The sequence below is a fragment of the Echinops telfairi genome, unplaced genomic scaffold, assembly GCF_000313985.2.
Source record: "Echinops telfairi isolate 266 unplaced genomic scaffold, ASM31398v2 ScPeMD7_23;HRSCAF=83, whole genome shotgun sequence".
Taxonomy (NCBI): Eukaryota; Metazoa; Chordata; class Mammalia; order Afrosoricida; family Tenrecidae; genus Echinops; species Echinops telfairi.
In genome coordinates this window covers 44,586,860-44,606,474 of record NW_022103920.1, presented here as the reverse complement: position 1 = coordinate 44,606,474, position 19,615 = coordinate 44,586,860, and the positions used below count along the sequence as shown (strand labels likewise).

At 40.5% G+C, this 19,615-nt stretch overlaps 1 protein-coding gene across 1 annotated transcript in view; it reads left to right on the top strand.

Moving 5' to 3' along the window:
* MAGI2 (membrane associated guanylate kinase, WW and PDZ domain containing 2) overlaps window positions 1-19,615 on the top strand; it is a 1,552,529-nt gene that overhangs the window by 840,829 nt on the left and 692,085 nt on the right. The window lies entirely within an intron of this gene.

Genomic DNA, 19,615 nt, shown 5'->3' with positions numbered 1-19,615 from the left:
AAGCTTTTAAGACCCCAGACGCTATATCTTTTGATAGCCGGGCACCATTTTAAGAAAGCTGCAGGAAACATCCTTGTCTATGCGTGTTGGCTGGGGTACATGAGACAAAATGTTTACTGTATAAATCCCTAGAGGTAAAATTCTTTGGTTGAAATGTTTCTGCATTTTAAAGGTCCATATTGGTTTATTATTGACTTCCCAGCAAAGAGGTTGTAGTAATTTGTATCCAAACAACTTCTATCTCATGGTTGAAAGCTATGGCAGTCTGCTTCTGTAAGGTCACAGCCTCTTGGAAACCCAGTGGGGCAGTTCTGTGAGTTTAAATCAACTCAATAGCAACAGATTTGGTTTGGGATAAGCATTTATTTCATCCTGTATCTAGTTGTAAGGAGATTGAAGAGAAAAGGTTAAAAAACAAACGCAGAGAAAGAGGAAAACCCCAAAACCAAACCCACTGTAATCAAGTTGCTTCCGATTCAGTGTCCCCTGAGATAGGGTTTTCCAGGCTATGCACATTTACCAGAGCCACATCTTTCTCCCATGGACCAATTGGTGCACTTGAACTGCCACCTGCTGTGAGCAGTACCACCAGGGAAGTGAGGCTATAGAGTTCATTGTTGGCCAGTGTGAGCCTCCTGTATATAAGCATCTTGATTGTCCTTGCAGCAGCAGTGAGCTGCTTGATGCTAACTGCAGCTGTCTGGAGCTTGTTAGCATGGGGCCTCCACAGTGATGGAATGCTATAGTTTTGTTCATTTTTGTCTTTCTAGCAACTGAAATAGGCAATGAATTCTGTTAAACTTTCAAAAGACACACTCTTACAATGAGACTTGTAAATGGGACATAATTACTAAATATTTAACTAATTCTTAATATTTTACAGTTTGTCTATTTTGAGGACATGGCTGCTTTTTCTTTTCTTCTGAGCTCTATTACCTTTCTTTTCAAATGCTTATGGCACTCGAATTCAACAGACTTGGACTTTTCTTCTCGGAGATATGTACCCCAAGCTGATCTCTTTCCTGGGTACTTGTGAATCATCTTTCTAGACCCCTTACAATAAACTATTTCACTCTAGCTCAAGAACTGTTCAGAGAATGACTGACTTGCTATCATTCCTCCATAAATATCTGAGTCCCAATTTTATTTTCTCCTGGTAAAACACTCAATTGAAACATGGTGTATTTGTTCATTCTACATAGTCCATTCACAAGCTCTATTCACTGACCAATATTCCTACCCACTGTCCCCACTCAACTACCACCACAAAAATGATAGAGAGCATCCCGTGGGTTGGGGCTGGGGTACTGTATTGCTTGCAAGCCTGGCCCCTGGGTTTCTAACTGCCTGACTTTGAGTTGAGCCCCTTGCCAGTTCCGTAACTTGGGCAGGTTATGCAAGCTGTAAATGGGAATAAAGCTACGTAATTTATGGAGTTGTTAAGAGAACTGAAAGAGAAAAGGCATGCAAAATGCATAGTACAGTGCCTCACACTGGTTATGTGCTCAAACATTCACTCGCTGCCATTGAGCCCGTTCTGTCTGACAGTGACCCAGTAGGACAGGATGTAGCTGCCTCTGTGGGTTTTGAGACAGTAACTCTTAATCTCAATGGACTATTTCATCTTTCTCCGGAGAGCATTTGGCGGTAGAGCTTCATCTTTCTCCCGTAGAGTGGCCACTGACCTTGCTGCTAGCAACCCAATGAGCAACCAAGCCCTGCACCACCAGGCTTCCTTGTCAACAAATATCAGTTCTTGTCGATATGTGGAATTGACTACATGGAAGTGAGTTTGAGTGTAAAATTTCCACTATTTACACAAACCAAATTATCAAACAATTTCTTACTTTACTAAATTCCTTTATAAAATACTTATATAAGAACAAATGTTTATTTTTTAATTGAGGTTTTATAATAACATAATGCTGAATGTTTTAAAATTAGTATATGATTTCAGCCAAAAACAATAGGTATCATACTTGATATGTAAGCTATTTTTATTATGAAGCCAGAGTAAAATGGGGAATCAAATATATTGAGATGTCCAACTTAAGATAATTCTCAATTTGCCCTTATTTTCATCAATATGCTCATTTTACTGTAATACTTTCTGAAACCTAAAGCTTATATGTAGTGTGTATATTATTCATATATAAGTTTATCATGCACTCATAATTGTTATGTTACAGTATAAGGCCTTTCTTATCAAACTCTGTATATGCTATATCTATTTCTCCCATAAATGATAGGAACTTTCATTAGCATGTTTAAAGCACATGGAACATTATAGATAAAGCACAGTAAAAAAATTTTACATCTTGATTGTGAATTGGGTGACAGTTTACAGAGTAGAGCATCCACTTGACATCAAATCAGTCATAGACGTACTGTCTTGCTTCATTCGTTGCCATCTGCTCAAGTAACATCACTAATCCCACCTTCTTGTGGGTCCTGTATCCAAGACTCCTTCCCTAGCCTTTCTGAACTCTGCCTTGGGTAAATGCTGCTCCCTCGATCACAAAAGGTCTAGATGATTCTGAGGTGTGCATGTCTCTAGTGTTTTGGGTCCTGTTCTAGACCTTGTCAATTGTTGGGCTTAAAGTTGAGCCATTGTGGTGAGTTCAGTTCCATCCCGGAAGGGTGACCAAACGCGGTCCCGGGGTTCCACCAGGATCTATTTATTACTCTTCTGGATGATTTTTGCTGTTTTTGTAGTTTATAATGTTTTCGTTTGTTTTGTCAGCTTGTTCTTGTAATGTTTTCCTTCATTATCCTGAAGCTATTTTCTGTGTTTTCTTTGATTTCCTTTTCAACTTTTGGATCTTTCATCTGATTCATGGAAAGTACCTAAATAGCCATTCTGCTTCTTTCCTTTCGGAAGGTTACGCTACCATGTTTCTTTTCTTACCAAGATCTTCTGGCTCTGTGTTTTGATAACCTGTTCAAGCCACTCTGTCTTGGTTTTTTGTGTTAATGGGGCGCTGTGGTGGGGTGATCGCTGTATTAAGTCGGTGATTGTGTGTTGGCGTGTTCCTGAGCACTCACTGTTTATCTCCTAGTGGGTATGACAGAGCATGTGAGTGTGTGCACGGTGCTCTGTTCACTGCTCACGTCGTCCAGGTAAGGGCAGGTTTGACACGGGTATCAAAACCAAACTTAGAGGCTACACATCAGACTGTGGCCTGTAGATGAAATGCAATCCTTTTTTAAAAATAAAATTTTATTGAAACACAACCATGCTCATTTACAGTATTGTCTGTGACTGCTTGTACAGAGTTTAGTGATTGTCACAGAGACAGTGTGACTTGCCCAGCCTAAGATAGTTCTGATCTTGCTCTTTGTAGAACATTTGTTGATTCCTGATCTAAAGGAGTGGTTTCATTAAGGAAGTAAAGATTAACTTAACATAATCCTGTTTGAGGATGATAACCATGCACACATTGATGATTTCAGTGTAGACTTATTCATATCTTCCAGCTTGATTTGGCCAGCCTGTCTGCTTGTCTGATTTTCTCAAATACCAGAACTCTCCCTTCTTCTGAATGGCAGTACTGAAAACGTTGGACTGTTATCTTATTAACTATAAAGGAGTTTGGGAATAATTATAAATGGTAAATATTTATGCTAAAATATCTAATATCTGTTTTGATGATACATCATTAATGTAATCTCTCTGGTGCAGTTAGGACACCTAACTGGGTCTCTTTTCATGTTGCTTTAAACATTCATTTCATTGTATTAATCCTTAAAGCCTTCCTTAATTTATTATAGTGATTTTCACACTCAGAGACAATGATTTTGATCGTTGACTGAGCAAAAGGAAAGGTTTATGTAAAAGTTAGGTTATGTTAATGTAAAAAGGTCAAAGGTCCAAAATGAATATTTGACAGCTCCCCAGGCCTTTTCCTCTAGTATGTTTCCCGTGTAATTTTCTATCCAATCGGGAAGGGAAGACAGGGGCCGGGGACTGAGAGCAGAGTGGCTGGTGGGCTAGGAGGAGGTTGTTAGAATAGCTGGAGAGAAATGGAGCCCCGCTGCCGCTGCTTTTCATTCGTCCATCTTCAATTCCCAAGGCAATCTAGACTTTGGGGCTGTTGCCTGCATCCGATGTTTAAGTGGCAAAACAGAAATCTGTAATAGTATTCCACGTTTTCCCTTTCTTCTCCTTTCAGAGGCAGAAAAAGGGCACGTTCCGACTCACTAGGTTCTTGTGCTTTCTTTTTCTCTCAGTGTTGATTATTTGATTTGGTCAAATAACTTTTCTCCTTTTTCCTTCATTTTCTTGAGGAGGCGAAAGTCCACAGACCAGAGCATGTGATGACTCCCCACAGTCACACTGGTCTGAGAAGGTGGGTGGGTGGACTGCCCTTTCCCCCAAATATGAGCAAATAATTTTACACATGAAAGTTCAATATTATAGAGTTTGAAATGCAGTCTGTCAACTACGCTTGAGTGTTATTTGAGCTATAACATTCCCCTTATTTCAGAATAAGGAAGTTGAGTTCTTAGTGTTTTTTCTTTTTTACAAGCACTGTGGAGTAACAATGAGTGGAATAAACTAATGACAACTGAAATAACTAGTATGGTTCACAAAAAATATATACCAAATGTCCAGAAGATTGTCCAACTCAACGTTCCTGACAAGAATGTAAGCGCTCCAGCTAGGACAGCTAATGGGCACCCATGGACAGTCTTCTCTGTCTGACAGCTAATGGGCACCCATGGACAGTCTTCTCTGTCTGACAGCTAATGGGCACCCATGGACAGTCTTCTCTGTCTCCCTTCCGTCCACCATGATTGTCTCCATGGTAATTTGATGCTCCTGTGCTTGTGAATCTAAGTGTATATGTATTCACAGGAGCCCTGGTGGTGTAGTGGTTCCGCATTGGCTTTGATACTCAAGGTCAGTAGTTCAAACCCACAAGTTGCTCTGTGGGAGAAAGATGGGGCTTTCTCTCCCTATAAAGATCGACAGTCTAGAAACTCCCAGGGGCAGTTGTACCCTGTCCTGTCAACTCAATGGCAGCGAGTTTGGAGGGTCTGACGAGCAGTGGATTCTATATGAGGGATCTTCAGGAGTTTATGGAAAATGCATATCATAAAAATGATTGTATATGTGTGTATAAGTGTGTGTGTGTGTGTGTGTGTGTCAGTCAAATACTGACAAGTGTTTCAATGCTTCGAAATCCCTGAGTGGTTAGCATTGTTCTTTCCTTCCTCTGTATTTTCTCATATGCTGTAGACCCTGTATGCTGTGATTTACCTCAGGCACTTAGAGTCTAGATGCCATAAAGACATATGGTGATACTAAAAGTTAATGTCATTGCAAGATTCTAATGGTGATAAAATCATAAAATTATGATCCACTAAACCTTTCATGCAATGAAGGTCAAAGAGTAGAGTGTCACTGTGTTGCTCAGGGAGATGGTGGTATCGTACAGTCTGATTCTGGCCCAGATTAATTTCACAGGAGAAAAGTATAAAAGATTCAAAGTACATAGATGTTGTTTCTACAAAACATCACTAATTTTTCCTTTCTTTATACTCAATGTGTAATCGTAAAACACCTTTTTGTTGAAAAATAAGTTAGGGATGATAGCCTCTTTTTTATAATCCTATGGAATGCCAGATTAAGAGCATATCTAAATTAAATGTTGAAAATACAAAAGGAGAAATTCAAAAATAAGTCCATTGGTGGCCAAAGGACCTTTCATTCTCTTTTAAAAAGTCAATTAAAAATCTTTAGGTTATTTACTTTTCCGTTCTATTGGTGAATGGAGAATGTTCATTTCTTCTTGAGTTGTGTGTTTTCTATCTGGATGGTGTAAGCATGGGTCAAAGGATCAAAAGTGAGATTTTACTTGGTGAGTTTTACCTCTTCGTATTCCTATATCCATGAGTATTGAATTCTATATGGGGGAGCTTCAAGATTTCATGGGAAGTAAACTCAAACTATCTTATTAAAACATTTCTGAACAGAATACATTTTGAGGAACTCTGAAGACTAAGACATCACTTTGAACAGTGTCCCCCACCAGAGAAACAAGAACTCTGCTAGAATTGAAGCATGAACAAACATCAAATTTATGTGACACTTGGGTGAAAGCATGAACAGGTCAAGAGCAAAAGTCGTGACAACAGTGTTTTGGGCCAAGGCATTTCACTTGACTATTTTCTAGAGGCTCAAAAAACAAATGACATCTGTTCATTATGGGAGTGTTCTGATAAAATTTTCTAGAGCTCTCAACCTCAGGCAATTTGGTGAACATTTTTATGGGAAATCATTACACATCCACCTTAGAGTCCTGATTTGGCTTCTCAGACATCTTTTCATTTCCCAATCTTAAAAAACAATTAAAGGGATATTCATTTTTCTTCAGTTAATAATGTTTAAAAACAACCCCCAAACCTGCATTAACTTGGTTAAATTCCCAGAACCCTCAGTTATTTAGAACTAGCCTGAGTGACTGATACCAATTTTTGTAAAAGTATCATGACTTTGAAGGAGCTTATGCTGAGAAATAAAGGTTTACTTTTATTTTTATCTTTTAATGTCCTTCTTCATGAACTTTTGGAAGTCTCCTCCCATTGTGAGAACAAGGCAGAGTTGTCATGAGAAAATGACCTGGGCAGCAACGCTCTGACTGATCAGGGAAGGAGATGGACTTTGGTGTGAAGGAATGGATAAGACTATCCATTAGGTTATTAACTGTTATGATCCAAAGTAGTGATGATGCAAATGATATGTAATTTTGCAATCATCCACTTTACACTAGTTTCCCCCGCAATGTCTGTGATCTTAATTGTCAGTGGTCAGTGGTGTCTTCAGTCCTGTAGTGTATAATACCTTTACTTTTGGAGATATATATACATTTGTCAACTTCAAAAATGATCATTCCAATCATTGCTTATAGATCTTGCTTAGCATTATAGATTCCAAGTACAAAAGATGGAGCAAGGTTACATACTTTTTAACTGTTACATGCCATTGGTTTACCTTTATCCCCCATTTATGTTAATGTTTGCACACAGTGCACATTTATGGAATTAATGAAAGGATATGTTAGCCTACATAATTTGTTCCAACAGAGATTTTTATGGTTACAATTCTACAATGCATCGTACCATCCCTTGTTTTAGTTAGATTTCTATAATATCATTATAGACAAGCAGCAGTTTGGCATTTAGTGAGTCAGATACCTAGGTATGAGGAAGTAATAAGATGGTATTAAGACATAATAAGTACCAGTGGAAATAGTTCATCAAGCCAATGAAGCATGGGAAGCATTCACTTGTCTATGACAGGAAGTTCGGAAGAATTTTACCAGCTTCCCAGTCTGAAAGGAATGACGCAGGCAATCAAGATTCATTGATGGTTATTGTTAATTGCAATAAGAACGTTAGAACCAAAGAAGCAAGATTGGTAGTTGGGAAATATGTCCGTGGTGATAGAAGTAGAGCTGGGGATTGCATGGGAGCCCTTTGCAAGACCAGTGAGTTTTATCACAAATACCTTTTCAACAACACAAACTGTAACTACGCATGTGCACTTCCAAATGAAATACGTGGTATAAAATTGACGATATCTGAGGAAAGAAATGGTGGAGATGGCATCAAGAACATCACACATGAAGAAAATAAAAGGACTTAAAATGACAAGAAAAGACCAAAGAGGATGTGAGAAGACTCTGAAACTTGCCCTTGGACTTAGAGTAGTTAAATCACACGGAAGATATGATAGAGTAACGGAGCCAAACCGAAACCTTCAAAGGAAAGCTACAGAAGACGAAGTTGAGGATTATAATAAAATGTTCAGAAGCTTGGATTTAGGAAACGGCAGATGAAAGAACCTCGCTTTCTCAAAGCACGAACTTGAAGCGCTTGCTGGTGAAGATCCAAGACAGCAGCCTTCGGACGGATCGCAGCTCAGTGCTGTGGGGAGCAGAATCCTCACAATTAGACAGAGAGACAGCATCGTGAAAAACTGAAGTCTTCAGGAATTTTCTTTTTCTTATATTCACAATCAGTGTTTATTGAATCAGCAAATATTCTGCACAAGTACTCTTTATAGTACTGAAAAACAAAAACATGACGTTAAACACTAAGGTGAGCCTGTCCCGAGCCATGATATTTTCAGTTGCCTCATATGTGTGTGAAAGTGGGACAATGGATAAGGAAGATCAAAGAAGAATTGATGCCTTTGAAATATGGTGTTAATGAAGAATATTGAAAATACAACGGACTGCCAGAAGAACAAACAAATCTGTCTTTGATGAAATACTGTCAGAATATTCCTTAGAGCCAAGACTTCATCTCACAATCTTTGGACATGTTGCCAGGAGAGACTGGTCTTGGATAATGCAGAGAATCAGTTAAAAAGAGAAAGACACAAATCCTGCACTCATGAACGCCAGCATAATGATTGTGGGTCTGGCACAGGGCCAGGCAGTGTGGCCCTCTGTCGCACAGAGGATCCCTCTGAGTTGGCGCTGACCCAATGGCACGTAACAATGTTTCTCATTGATTTACAAATTCACGTGAATTTTCTAGTTTTGACTCTACAGTTTTTATAATGTAAGACATATGCATATAGATGTATATATGTGTGTTTATATATTTTTTATTCCTATTAAAATTTTAATCATATTACCATCTCTAGTGTATTTCAAAATTTAAACCACATTGTTGACCACATAGGGCCCAAATAGTCTGTAGTATTACAATGAAAACCTAGAGGTGACGTATGTGACCTCCTCTAGCTTCCCTATTGCCACAGGCAGGGGTCAGAGAAGCCTTCATGGTTCACACTTCTTTACCTCTTCTGACGCCAACTCTTCCCACCATGTTGCTCCGTATCTGTGCTGGCTTTGATAATCCTTTGCAATGGCCACGCAGACCCCACAGACAATGCTCACAATTAAGGGGATATATTAGGGAAGTGAATAGGTTACCACAAGTCAGGATCAACAAATTCTAAGGATGTAGCTATTGGTCTCCTCAGCCTGCAGCCAAGTCATTCTCACAGTTTCTCATAGAGCCAAGTATTCCAATGGCCTTTGCCTCCATGGGCCAGGAAGCCAGCCCACCTGTTACTCTGACCCACAGTTCCATAGTCTCAGGGCAGGTAATGCGAGGACCCCATAGTTTCAGCCCTGCTCCTCTGAGTCCCTGTGCCACAGGATGGGGGGAGCATCTGCTCTGGGTGGTCTCTGCCACTTCACACAGAGATCTTGAACATGCTCTTTCAATCTTCTCCACGTTTCTTTCCTCTCTACTGGGGCTTCAAAGCTGGCTCATCCTTGGACTCGGGGTGGGGCTGGGGGAATGGGGCTAAGTGGGTGGGAATGATAACAAAAATAGGACAATCCCCTTGTTAGTGGAAATAAAACACGCCCTATGTGCAGATGCAAACAATCCTTTGTTGAGAGTTACAGAGGCTGGGTAGAAGAGCCACATTAGGAAGTTGCACTCCACCACCATATTTCAAATCATAATAAAAATGACTTAACAGATATAATTTTAGAGATGCCCAGTATTTTCCAAATTTGCCTTACTTCTAAAGTAACATTCCACTAACTGTCGAAAGGCATTGTGTAATAATAGGAGAGTACTGCATTGGTATATAATATAATTCTTATGATTCTCGTCCATTCTAAAACCCATTGTGCTAGAGGTGATTTTGACTGAACACTGTCTCTGTAGGACAGAGCACCACTACCCACAAGGCTTCCCAGGCTGTACTCATTAGAAGCAGAATATGCCACATCTTCCTATGAGGAGTAGCTGGTGGGTTTGAGCCACCAACCTTTCAGTTAGTAGTGAACGCTTAACCCCTGTACCATCAGGGCTCCTTATAGTCAGCTCTGTACCAACAAATGAAAATGGGCTCATTTCCTCTGAACATTGTTCATGGCTTTAGATGAAACTAAGGACATTTCCAAAGTCACAGCACGATGCTCTATAGATTGCTGATTTTGGAATTAATGTTGAAATTTGTCACTGTTTTATGTTGAAATTCCTGAGATAAGTGAGGCTCTCAAATTAGAGATAAAACAGTGGCTCTCAAATTATAGTCTGTGAACCAGCAGCAGTTGCATCATTTGGAAACTTTTTAGGAACACAAGCTTTGGGGCCCCGTGGAAGAGTTCATTAATCAAATAGGATGGGCAAGCAGAGTGAGACAGAATATGCTGTGCTTTAACAAGTCCCCTATGTGGTTCTGATGCTTTCTATGCTCTGAGGATAGTAGTTCAAGTATAATACAATCTCTCTCCTAACTGTTATATTGTAAAGTACTAATTGATGCCATATGGGACCTTAGTCTGAACTTTTCTATCCAGAAATATTAAAGAAAAGGTCTGGTTCCGAAAAGTACTTAAAACTGCCAGTCTGTGCCATATGCTTTGAACAATAATTGACAGCATGATATTTTGGAATTTTCAATAATCACTAAGGTTTGAAGCAAGAGACTGTTTAGAGAGAAGAGAATCAACTGATGTCCTACTGGTATTTTGTCAGCAAACCAACTGCCATCAAGCCAATTCGGGTTCATAGCGACCCTGCAGGGCAGAGGAGAACTGTTCCCCAGGGCTTCTGAGGCTGGGGAGCGGCTGGTAGACTCCAGCAACCACACATGTAACCCGCTATACCACCAGGGCGCCTGTTTTGCTATAGATTTGTCACATCTTCAGTATTTGTAAAACATGCCTTGTATTTTAGGGAGGCAATAAGTGATTGTATTGTATGTAACGGGTGTCTTTAATCTGGTCCACGCCATTGGTTAGTGTGAAATCTGTGAAGTTCCTATTGCTCTGTCATCTGTTACTCATGCTTCAAGGACTCAAACTACGGCATATGCTGTGCTTGTTTTAACTCTATGTCTCTATAAAAACATACTTCTCAGTTTGATATCATTAACAGTGAGTGTAGGCCAACCCAATGGCCAGGCTGATGACATAATAATTGATTAAAAGACATTGACCAAAGGAATGTCAGGAATGCTTCCCTGGAATCACACAGACAGATTGGGTGATGGTGTTCACACTTGCTAATGAGTAACTGACAAGCTAAAGAAAGTTCTTCCAATATCTAAGAGTAAGTTAATTAAAGGTCAAACCCAGAGGAAGTCACAATAACTGTCAGGACATATTTTCTCCATTTGCAGTTGAGAAACGCTAGGGAAAAAGACACAATCAATTCAAAAGCACGCATGAGAACACAATTGAGTTCCTCAGACTCTCACACAGTGACCCATCTGCTTAGAACACATTGACTATTAATGATCAGTTCCAAATCTGTTTCTTTAACAAATATGTTTTGGACGCCTGCCAAGCACTACGGTACTTTCTGCACCTCACAATAGATCACAATAGATGACTGTGCTGAAGCATCTTCTAAGTACTCATGCTTTCTTGTGAGCCAATCACTGTGTTCTTTTGTTCGAAAAAAATCTCACTTCAATTAGGAAACATCAGAAGACTAATGGAAAGTGTGCTTTAAGAATGCATTTGCCACAAACGCCGTGCTCTTTTCTTCCTAAGGCAAAAGGAGCAATGCTCTTTGATTTAAAAGTAGAATAAAAAATATATAAATATATTCCATTGGCACCCTTAGTTGCTATGGTAACAAAGTGACAAGTGGCCTTCATCCGCTTTCACTCTATCAATAATAAGCTAACTATTTGGGAGCAAATTCATTCCCTGCAGACTTGTCTTTTAAGAAGGAGTCCTGCATCCTTTCATTAATCACGAAGGAGGTGTTAGTCGTGCTGTACTTAATGCAGCAATCAATAAATATGCTGTGGTTTTTTAAAAATTATTTTATTGGGGGCTTGTACAATTCTCATCACAATCCATACATACGTCCGTGTGTCAAGCACATATGCATATTTGTTGCCCTCTTCATTCTCAAAACATTTGCCTCCCACTCTAGCCTCTAATATCAGTTGCTCATTTTCCTCCTCCCCCCTCCCCCTCCCTCATGAACCCTTCATAATTCGTAAATTATTATAGTTTTGTCATAAATTACCCTGTCCGATATTTCCCTCCACCCTCTTCTCTGCTGTTCATCCCCCAGGGAGGAGGCAATACTTAGATTCTTGTAATTGGTTTCCCCTTTCTACCCCACATTCCCTTCACCCTCCAGGCATTGTCCCTCTCACCACTAGTCCTGAAGGAGTCATCTATACTGGATTCCCTGTGTTTCCAGTTGCTATCTGTACCAATGTACATCCTCTGGTCCAGCCAGATGTGTAAGGTAGAATTGGGATCATGATAGTTGGGGGGGGAGCATTAAAGAGCTAGAGGAAAGTTATATGTTTCATCGTTGCTACCCTGCACCCTGATTGGCTTGTCTTCTCCCCACAACCTCTCAGTAAGGGGGTGTTCAGTTGCCCACCAATGGGCTTTGAGTCTCCACTCTGCACGCACCCACCTTTACAATGATATGATTTTTTGTTCTTGGATGCGTGATACCTGATCCCTTTGACAGCTTGTGGTCACACATGCTGTTGTGCTTCTTCCATGTGGGCTTTGTTGCTTCTGAGCCAGTTGGCCACTTGTTTATCTTCAAGCCTGTAAGATCCCAGATGCTATATCTTTTGATAGCCAGGCACCATCAGCTTTCTTCACCACCTTTGCTTATGTACACATTTGTCTTCAGTGATCGTATCAGGAAGGTGGGCACCCACTGATCTGATTTTTAGTTCTTTGATGTCTGATAACTGGTCCCTTCTGCACCTTGTGGTCAGTCAGGCTGGTGTGCTTCTTCCATGTTGGCTTTGATGTTTCTCAACTGGATGGCTGCTTGTTTATATGCAAGCCTTTAAGACCCCAGAGGCTATATCTTTTGATAGCCAGGCACCATTAGCTCTCTTCACCACATTTGCTTATGCACACGTTGTCTTCAGTGGTTGTGTCAGTAAAGCGAGCACCCACTTATATGATTTTCAATTCTTTGATGTCTGATAACTGATCCCTTCTACATGGTCAGACAATAAGCCATGGTTTTTTACACTACTGAAGCTACAGGAGATGAAACAAACTCCATGTGGCAGCAGTTCCTTCTTTTCAGTTGTATTTTTCCTTTGGAGAAGTTCTCTGGAAAACATAGAAGAATGAGGCGCATCATAAACTATAATTTAATTAATAATTTTATTTTATAATACATTTATTTATTTAGTTAGCAATAAACTTTTCAGGTCACCACTCAGGAAAGTCCCAACCCCAAAATAGGAGAGTAATAAAATAAGGTGGATTTCAACTGCAGGTATATGGTGAATGATGAATCACTTGTATTTCCTCACTTATACTCCCTATCTTCTACCCTGTTCTGAAAGCAAGGTGATGACTTGTTATTGCTGTCAAGCCTTGATACACTGTTGCTTCTTTATTCATAATCTTTTGATTTGAGAAAGAAACTGTAATTATATTTCAGCTCAAAAATAAAGTAAGTCACTGCTTCAAGAAATCCAACTTAACTATTTCTCGGGTCAAGATATTAATTATCATTAGCTGCAAATTACCATTGTACACTCCATTACATTCCTCGGGCATTGGCCTCATTTTTAGAATAGCATTTCTTTCCAAAGAGGGGTTCATAAATCACAAGTTGGCTTCTCCTTCAGCTATTACCTTGCCAATTTACACCAAGGAATACCTTTTCCTCCTGGATTCATAGATCTAAAACTATTCTTTCTAGCTTGTGATTATTGCCTGCCTTAGAATCAACTTGAAGGCAGTGGGGTTTGGGATGCTTTCGGACCCCTGATGGCACAGTGGTAAAATTATTAAAATGTAAATGGATTGCCCATGTCTTGAATTCCAGTTTGAAGAAATGCCCCATCACACTATTTTTCTGTCTTTCTTCTTTACTAATAAGAGCTAAGGTACACCTGTGTAGGTGTGTGCACACGTGTGTGCACATACATCGGTAATCACACCTCATCAGGCTCTGTCCTGCTTCTCAGTCTTGGGAAAACAACTTCCAAAGTTCAAAAATGCCTGTACTGTACAGTAACATTAAACCAATGACCTAAGCTGGACAAAGAAATTGTAAAACTAATGAACTTCTTGTTAAAATTTTAGTGAGTTTTCCGCAACATATAATAAGCCTCTATGTGACACGCTTCCTGTCTCCTCGAGGCTTCCTGTCTGTCTTCTCAAGGCTTCCTGTCTGTCTTCTCGAGGCTTCCTGTCTGTCTTCTCGAGGCTTCCTGTCTGTCTTCTAGAGGCTTCCTGTCTGTCTTCTCGAGCCTTCCTGTCTTCTCGAGGCTTCCTGTCTTCTCAAGGCTTCCTGTCTGTCTTCTAGAAGCTTCCTGCCTGTCTTCTCGAGCCTTCCTGCCTGTCTTCTCGAGGCCTGCAGACAGGGTCACCTTTCCTTTCTTTTTAAAAAAATCATTTTATTGGAGGCTCATACAACTCTTTTTACAATCCGTACATACATCATTTGTGTCCAGCACATTTGTACATATGTTGCCAGCATCATTCTCAAAACACCTGCTTTCTACTAGGGCCCTTAGTATCAGCTCCTCATTTTTTCTCCTCCCTCCCTGCTCCCCACTCCTCCTGAGCCCTTGATAATTTATAAATTATTATTATTTTGTCATATCTTACACCATCCAACGTCTCCCTCACCCACTTCTCCACTGTCTGTCCCCTAGGGAGGAGGTTATATGTAGATCCTTGTAATCTGTTCCCACTTTCACCCTCACCTTCCCTCCACCCTCCGGATATCACCACTCTCACCACTGTTCCTGAAGGGGTTCATCTGTCCTGGATTCCCTGTATTTCCAGTTCCTATCTGTGCCAGTGTACATCCTCCGGTCCAGCCGGATTTGTAAGGTAGGATTGGGATCGTGATAGTTGGGGTGGGGGAGGGTGAGCATTCAAGAACTAGAGGAAAATTGTATATTTCATTGTTGCTATACTGCACTCTGACTGGCTCATCTCCTCCCCGCAGCCCTTCAGCAAGGGGATGTCCAATTACAAGGTCACCTTTTCTTGTTGGAATCTCGCAGGGTGTGAGATCAGTTTCCTTTCACACCATTTGCTCTTCTCTTCCGACATTTGCTCGGTATTGTCTACACTAACAGATAATCTCAATAACTGACCCATGAAATAGTCTATAGGCAACAATGACCAGATTTCACGGTCAATTAATAGCCTTTATTACTTCCTGACAACTTGTGTGGCTTACATTTTTATTATTGTTTTTGTTTATTTTCTCTCTATCCGTTGACATATGTACTCCAAAGGGGCAGGGATCCTAAGCTATATTATTTAGTAATATGTCTCAAGTAACTAGAATAATGCTTGGCACATAGAAAGTGTTCAGTTAATAATTGTGGCAATCAGATAACAGGGGATAAGCCGCTATGTGATGTCATCCCTGTTCTTCCAGACGGTTCTTAAATAGATCCCTATTTGAGGCTTTAATATGTTCCAGACATTGGCTTAAGTACTTTATAGGGTTTTCTCCCATATTCCTGAAATTAACTCTGTGAAGAAGCCACTAGTATTAAAAAAAGAAGAAGCTACTAGTACTATTTCATTTTATACTTAAATAAAATCAGGATTATCGAGATAAAGGAAGCTTGCTAAGCACTCAGAGTTGAGACCCACAGCTCACATTCTGAATTACTATGGCATATATTTTAAAGATGTACTCTTTTATTTGTGTAAACTAATGAACAATCCCAATTGTGAAAATCTTAGATTTAAGAGGAAGGGGAATGACACGAGGTAGGCCAATAAGGAAGTTTTTCATAAACATAAAAATTCTTAAATTATATCCTTTCATATTTTCCATCAAGGCAAGTACATTTAAAAGAACTCGGAAAACTCAGAAAGAGAGAAAAAAACAAAACCTCACTGCCAATGAGTGAAGGCTGGCTCACAGCAGCCCAATAAACCAGGGTCGAACAGCTCCTACTGGTCCCTAGTACGCTATTTACGGGAAGTAGAAAGCTTCATCTTTGTCTTATGGAGCAGCTGGTGGTTTCAAACTGCCAACCCTGTGCTTAGCTGCCCAACACAAGCCACTCCACCACGAGGGCCATTTTGGTTTTTGTTGTTTAAAGAAACACTACAACTTCATGGAGCATGAATTGCCACTTGTTTTCAATAATACAACTTTAGCTTTCTCTAATTCGTTTACTTCTCATTTTTCACCAGCTGCCTTCTCTTTTCAACCAAGTCTTTTTTCCCCCAGAGATTGGGAAGCTAAGACTTCTGGAGAGGGGATGTGATCTGCTGGTGCCTTAGCAGGGCGAGTTAGAGAGTGGAGGCAAGCACACCAGTCAAAGAGCTATGACTGCTTCCAAAGAAAGCCCTCATGGTGTCATGGGTTATGCACTAAGCTGGTCGTTACAAAGTCCCTATCTGCCAGCTGCTCATGGGAAGAGTGATGAGGCTACATGCTCCCATACACAGATATACAGCCTGGGAGGACAGTTCTACTTTGTGCTCTGGGGCCTTGGGAGTCGGGGTCACCTTCATGGCAGTGGGGCGGCTCCAAGAGAATGGTGTATGGAGCAACAGCAGTGCTACCTGGGAGATGGCCTTGTGGAGTTACAGAAGGTAAACATTTCCAAGATATTTGGAGATAGAATAAAAGAGCAGAGGAGTACTCAAGGGCGAGAGAGAGCTTGTAAGAGAGAGCTTCAAGCCTGCCTGTCTGGAAGAATGGTGATGGCACACCGAGGACAAAGAGGGTGAAAATGAATTCATTATGATGTTTTCTCCTAAAACACTGAGTCTGATCTGCCACTTTGGGAAAGCAGATTAAGGGTGCAGGTAGGAAAAAGGGGCATTTGCAGACTTGCAAGGGTATCATTGAACTTCCTCTTCATCCTTTGACAGAAATCTACTGAAAGATGTGCTCTGACAAAACTAGGGAGCTGACCACAGGAGAAGTTGTATTATCTGAGGAGGGGATATAACACAAGAAAGAGGTCAAATGAATTCCGGAAATGATGGTCAAGGGCAAACCCATGATACAGCTCTGTAAAAGGCCAACACCATCTGGGCTGGAATTGGTCAGAAAGCTTCCAATAGGTTTTTCTTCAATAAGCTGATGAAGCTGATGAACAGGAAGCAAGATGGCAAAGCAGAGGCAGTTGGGAGCACCGGCTGGTGAATGCAAAGGTAAATGAATCTGAAGTGAGCCGAATGAATCCACTGTCAGTAGCCTGCTGGGAGCTCCTTGAATTGGCAGGCAATGCAACAGGAGAGTGAAGACCAGATGCAAGAACCAGCTCTAGGAGAAGGTAAAGGGCTAAAGAGGATTCAACTCTACTTGGTGCCTTTCTTACACAAAAAAGCTACACCCCAAGGAGATGTCATCAGACTGCGACCTGATGGATAGGTCGGACTTGCCCCTCCCACCCCTTACTCAGGAATGTCTAGTTGGCATAATCACAAGCCATCACAGTATGTAACTTTAGTACAAAACAAAATTTGTATTTTATAAGAATAAATTCGGAACCTTGTAGGCACTTGACTCAAGGTGATCTTTTACTTTACCCGAAAGAAGGAAGTGTCTTCTGCTGAAAGTCAAAGCAATTGTAGATGGAAAAAGGGTAGTCATTGGTCAGAGACAAGAAGACATGTAGGAAAGAATTGTTAGGCAGCAGTAGCATCAGTTTGTTAATAGACAGGCTGAATTTGTATTTTGTCAGTAAAATCTCAGAATTTTCTGTAACAACAGCAATGCATGAGTAGAATGGCCAAAAGTGAATTTGTGATCTTATTTGGCCATGTTGTCAGAAGAGACTAGCTTCTCGAGAAGGACATAATGTTTGGTAAAGTAGAGGGGCAGTGAACGACGGGAAGACCCCCCATGAACTGGATTGACAGTGTCTGCAACAGTGGGCTCAAGCATAGGAACGGTTGCGAAGATGGCCCAGGACCAGGCTGTGCTTCTTTCCGTGGTCCATAAGGTGGCTATGGGGTGGAACTGACTCAATGACAACAAGAGCATGGAGAGATGGGGAGATGCTAAAGGAAGGAAGAGATTCTAGGTGGTTCCTAACTCCTTACTAATTATGGAAATAAGTCAAACCAGACATGACCATTACCAGAAAATTGGGAGAAATCTTGGGGCTGGCGGCAATAGTTGGAAGAACAGAAGTTGGAAGAACAGAATGACAACTAATGAATGAGAAGTCAATATCAAAGATGGTTAAGGCAGTGTGAAATTAAAAAGAACTTCTTCAACCAGGAGGTAGAAATGCTGACAGGTTAAGAAGGCAGCTGGCACCAGGTTGGTCAGCAGTGGCAGACAGCACTGTTTCAAGAACTCCAAGTCTGAATGTCAAGACCAAAAACAATCGTAATGACCGGAGGGCCACGGTGAAGATGGAAAACCAAGTGAGCTGAACATCATGAGACTCCTCCAAGAAGAACACAACCAACAAACGTGCTCACTGGACTACAATCGCTGGGTTACATGCAAGTCAGCAGTCCTCGAAATTGCCCTGAAGTATCTGGTCTTAGCACACAGTACGCTGGACCTGTAGCGTTCTTCAAGCAGTTAATTAATCAATGCATGTAGCTGCTGAAATGTTCCGAGGAAAAGTCAGGATGGAAAATTGAATCTTTTGTATATGATTTTTTTCTTAATAATTAGAGTGGATTCTAAATAAACAGGAAAAGAAATCTACTGCCAAAAACCATGCTAATGCACTTTTAATTCACATGGGTTAAGCACATAAAAGTCAGGAAATTGAAAGTTAAGGTTCTCATAGAAACATTAATTTGACAACATTATGCATACAAAGCGTGGGAGGTTTATATTTTATAACATAAAAGCAGTAGGAAATACTGCAAAATGCTGTGCAGTTAAACAAAATAAAATAGCAAATTCAGTGGAAAGTCATTAAACATGATTATGGGGTGGGGGTGTTTTGCAATCCCCAAAGAAAGATTGTAAAATTTAATTTTAGAAAATAATGCCTTCAAAAACTTAAAAAAAAATTCAATGAAAATATTTCATTTTCACTAAAAATCAATTTCTCTGGTATATTATGCATTCTGGCATGTATTATTTTCCCCTTTTTGCAGTCCAGATTTGATTCTAATAACCCCAAAAGAGATCTGACTGGCTATTTTCACAGCCTTGTTAAATATGAAGAAGCCCACCAATGGGCTGCTTATAGATTTGCCGTCTAGAGTCCTTGTGTGGATAAGGCAGAGTGGGGCACGTTAAAGAAAACAAACCATTTCTAATGCTTCCCTTTCTGTTTTTTCTCGCAAACTGGAGAGCAGGGCTAGCAACCCAAGTTCTCCTGCGAAGCTAGACTGAGCAACAAATGAGCATGTGAACCTTTGTCCGTTCAGCCCCAAGCAGGTCCATGCATTCTCTAGCTGATGCAGGAAAGCGAGAGCAGGGATCCACTAAGCAGCTTCTGAGAGGCACTCTTCTCCCAACTCGGGCAGAATAAAAGACAGGGAGGAAAGAGAGGAGGCCAGCCATTTAGGAGAAGCATTGGAGAGGTTGTGTGATGTGATTTACGGAAGATCTACTGGTCAATTGAGGTACTACATTACTAGCCTTATAATAACTTACTAAATGGAATTACTCCATTTCAATTCACATTTAATAATTTAATATCAGT